The sequence below is a fragment of the Lithobates pipiens genome, unplaced genomic scaffold (assembly GCF_037356315.1).
Source record: "Lithobates pipiens isolate NorthernLeopardFrog02 unplaced genomic scaffold, aLitPip1_a1.2 Scaffold_18, whole genome shotgun sequence".
In the NCBI taxonomy this organism is placed as follows: domain Eukaryota; kingdom Metazoa; phylum Chordata; class Amphibia; order Anura; family Ranidae; genus Lithobates; species Lithobates pipiens.
Window position 1 is genome coordinate 561,492,977 of NW_027507758.1, and position 4,718 is coordinate 561,497,694.

The 4,718-nt window shown below is 41.5% G+C and overlaps 1 non-coding gene across 1 annotated transcript; it reads right to left on the reverse strand.

Moving 5' to 3' along the window:
* Positions 1-1,386: 1,386 nt before the first annotated feature.
* Positions 1,387-1,570, reverse strand: LOC143990615 (U2 spliceosomal RNA). Its single transcript, XR_013277394.1, has one exon. It is a non-coding gene; the product is annotated as a U2 spliceosomal RNA (small nuclear RNA).
* Positions 1,571-4,718: the final 3,148 nt, after the last annotated feature.

The following is a 4,718-nucleotide window of genomic DNA, read 5'->3' on the forward strand; positions in this document are numbered from 1 at the left end:
ATGCATACTGCTCCAATTTTGCGGCCGCTGCAGCAGCAGCTGATCCCGCTTGATGAAGATTTTTATCTTTAGCGGAGCGTAATTGCTGCATTCTGCCCACCTTTTGGCTCTTAAGAATTTACTCCCACAGGGCAACCTTGCTTAACTTCTCAGATCTCAGGGTGGGGGGGAGGCTTTGCTGCTTTTTTTTTTAAAAGCAAATTATAACCAGCGGGGGACACCATTAAATGTTTATGTTCAGTAATACTTCTATGAGCATTTCCACCTGCTTTTCACAAGCTTTCACATATTTATTTCTAACTTAACCAGCAGTTCCAATGCACTTCAGCCAGCGATTTAACCAATGTATAAAGGCTCCATTTCAGTTCCTTTCACCAACTGCATCACAGTCTTAACAAGATAATAAACATGTAGCACACATTTAGCAGGGGCTAGAAACTTACAAGCGCTTTGCTTTCATGAGGATAGGCAGATTGAGATAAAACCTAGTCCATATTGAGAGAGCTTTAAGAACAATGTAGGCTGGAGCAACCTTCCAAGCTCATAATATATCTGCTCAAAACCATCACTCTCCTTTGCTTTAGCCCCACAGTGCTTCTACAGAGTAAGTGGATGGATGGCCCTCACAGCACCAGCATCAGCTGCATCTGTGTCTCATGTACCTTGTGCTGCCTTCTACTGCCTCCGCTCCGCCATTTTATGCTATCAGGTTCCCCATCTGGCTCCCCACCAGGTTCTCCGCTAGTGACAGCTTCCAACCGCTCTGTCGGGCAGTGAGAAAGGGTGCGGGGGGATTATCAGCGCGCCGGGCTCACATCCCTCACTCCTCTCCGGTCATGTCCTACACAAGCTCCACGCTCGCTCGCATGTCCGGTCACACCCTCCCCCTCCCCCCAGGCTGAAGGACTGCTTTTTAGCAAGCTTGCTGTACTCAGGGACAGAAATGGAGCAAAGTCAGCCCTATTGCAATGGCTGAGCTGGGCTGCTGCTGCTCTCCGAACTGACATGGGCAGGAAAAAAAGGCCTCATTTGGGGCCTTGCTGAGAAAGTTCATTCAAACTCTAGCTAGCTGCCTTGTCGAAATGTGTTTACTTCCTGACTTCATAGGTTTGGCTTCTTGCAACTACTGCCACTTCACCTGCTGCTTCCTGAGCAAAAAAATTTGGAGCAAGGAGGGAGGGAGAAAGAAAGAGGCCAAGAAACTGATACGAAGCAAAAACACCAGTACACACAGGGGTGAAACGCAAATTTATTGCAAAAATGAACAACATACAGCTTGTGAGCAGCAAAAGTAACATTGCAAGTGAGTGAGCAAGCAAGCAAAAGGATGAGGATGGAGGAGAATTTGTTGTTTGAATTCATTCTGTTTTTGGAAACTGCATAAGAGAGGGGTGCACCGGTCCTGGAGTGGACAGAGCAAGCTCTTCTTCCATCTCTCTGTTCTAAAAATCCATTTAATATACGGTCCCCAGATAGGGGACGTATCAGATATTAAACTGATGAGAACATTTTTTTTTTTTTTTTTTACCCATCAGATCTCAAGCAAGTCCATACTTCGCACAGAAAAGATCGTTCACCATCAAGAACCTTCCGCCCAACTTCTTGCCAGGTACTCGCTCAAATCATCATATAGGCTTCGATCATTTTATTACATATCACAAACACTTTAAACCAATCACATGTACATTTAAAACATAATATACACAACCTTACCCCTACCCACCACCCCCCTTCCACCTCCCCCAACCCCAATATCCATTCGCTTCATCCAATCCCATTCGCTTCCTATCAACCAACAACACCACATACAATCTAGCATAAATCAAATTTACACAATCCACTTACGACACCACAAACCCTCTCACATCCCACATCACCTCCCTAAAGATTGCGGCCAAAATCCAAATTTTCCTTTGTGTTGTCTTTTATGTCCCACCACCTTCCCCATACTTTTCACACCCAACACCTCCTCCACAAAAGGGGCCAAACTTTCCCGCACTCTCTGTACAAACAGGCAATAAAACAAGGTGTGCTCCGCTGTTTCAAGATCATTGCACCCTTCTCTAGGGCATTTATAATCCCTAGACAGATCCCTCGCCTTCAAAAAGGCTTTTGTCAACAATGCGCCGTGAAAAGCCAACCAGGAAATCTCCTTCTGCCTTTTGGAGACTCCTTCCAAAAGAAACCTTCCAGCATAACTCTGTCAATCTGGAGCTAAGGCCACAGATGCTGGCTCTCACCTCCAATCTCAGCAACCATTTTTTTAGAGTCCTCTTTTCGATTTCAGCTTCTCCCAACTCTTTCAATCTATTAGTTCCATAAAAGGCAGCCAACTTCAAATAAAAGAAAGGTGTTACCAAAGCCGTTGGTCTAGATGCATCTCTCTCGCACCAGCCCCATTTAATTAGAATCCACCTGGCCAAATACCGCATTAAAAATGCAGTTTTGCCCCCTACCACATAGGCTTTGTAATGCGCCAACCAGAAATGCAAACTTAAAAAAGCAGGAATATCGGGAAATCCACATCCTCCTTCTTCAGGGCTCTTCATTACTATTTTCCTCTCTACCCTTTCCATCTTTCTGTCCCAGAAAAAAACAAACAAACTCTTACTATCCTTTGCATCCACTCACGTTGGGTGGAAAGAAAAAAACTATAATACAATAATAAAGGCAGTATCACTGATTTGACCACCAACACTTTTCCAGATAATGTTAGCCGTCTTAGCTTCCAAAAATTATTTTTCTTCTGGATTTTCCCCATTGCCTTCTCCGCATTGGTTTGGTCCAGCAAATTTCTTCCAAACTGTGTCCCCAAGATAGTTATAGAATCAACCTCCTTCAAAGTTCCAGAACCGCTCAGCATACAAATCTGGCTCTTTTGCCAGTTGACATTTAGCCCTGACATGCTGCTAAACAATTTAAGTTGTAACTCAGCCCTCCTTGCAGCAGCCTCAGAAGAACAGATGAATGTTGCATTATCCATATAGAAAACTGTTTTAGCATATTCCCCTCCATTCCCTGGCACAAAAACACCTTTTATTCCTTTATCCTTCCGTACATGGTGAAGAAGAGGTTCAATTGCGCAGATAAATATGATCAGTGACAGAGGACAACACAGTCTTACTAATGCCTTAACAGAAAAAGAATAGGATAAATTGCCATTGACTAATACTTGGCTTACAATCCCCGTATACAGCCCCCTCAAGGTCTTCAAAAAGGGTATCGAGATACCCATCTGCTCCAGAACTTTAAATAAAAAGCAATGTGCCACTTTATCGTAGGCCTTTTCTAAATCTGCTCCCATAAGGGCCAAGGGCATGTTATTCAACTGGATATAGGTAACCAAATCCCGTAGAAAAATTTGTATATCCGAGATCCTTCGACCAGGGACAGCACACTCCTGTTCCTCTCCGACCAGCTTATGTGCCACCGTACTTAACCTATTGGCCAACAGCTTTGCCACTAGTTTATAGTCAGCATTTAACAATGTGATAGGGCGCCAGTTCTTTATCTCCCTTTGATCTCCCTTCTTAAAGATTAAGGTAATTGCCCCTTCCTTCATAGTGGAGGACAATAACCCATTTGAAACACAAAATTTAACTATCTCAGTCAAATGTCCTTTCAAAATTTCCCAAAAGGTAATATAAAATTCAGCTGGAAAGCCATTTTTACCAGGAGTTTTGTTCTTCTGCATACTCTTCAGTACACTTTCAACTTCCAACTCCATTATATCATCCATCAACCCATCCGCATCTACCTTCTCCAAACATCTTCCCAGCACACTGCAATATTCCTCCTGCTCCTGCATGCCATTTTGCACATCATATAAGTTTTTGTAGAAAGAAAACACTTCCTCCATCACCCTATCCCCCTTCACCTCCTCCTCCCCTGCCAATACTGAGGTCATTGTTTTTTTTTTTTTACCAGAAAAGACCATCTTGAAAAAGTATCTTGTGCACTTCTTCCCCTCCTCCATATCTTTAACTTTTCCCTTTTATCATTCAGCATTCTATCTATCTCTCGTTCAAAAGTTTTTATTTTATGTTAAAATAAATTACATGTACAGAATATAAGACAAATTATTTTGATACCAGAAATAAAAAGTAGACATATTGAAGTACGGATGATACAAAGCAAAGAAGAATTTCAAGATATTCTCGTGGGAATGACAATAAATGGCTTTATATATTTTAGAATTTTAAAACATTCTTATAGCTGAGTTTTAAACATTTTAATCCCAAGAAAATATAAATATGTCTAAAAGAAAATATGATTTTAAAGTTTTCACCATAACTTCTAAAGTATGTTTTATAGTAAGTATTATATAGTAAGGGAAGAACATAAAAGGTATATAGGAGGGGAAGGGGAGGGAATAATTCTCCAGAGGAGGTTTTATATATCAGCTAATGTTGTAATTCTATAAAAAATCTTAATCACCATAACAATCAAACTCGGTTATCAATATTATCTGACGTATAATATTTAATCCAGGGTTTCCATATGATATCAAACTTTGTCATCTGGTAACATTCTATCTCTCAATTCTCTCACCTCCTTCAACACCTCAGTCACATCAATGCCTAATCTTTTGCACTTATGCAAAAATAATTTTTTTTAATCAAAGCCGTCTCTTTTTTTTCTCTCCGCAGCCTTCAATCTACACATTCTCTGGAAGAACTCAGTCAAGCGTCCCTTGACCCAATCCCACCACACCAGTA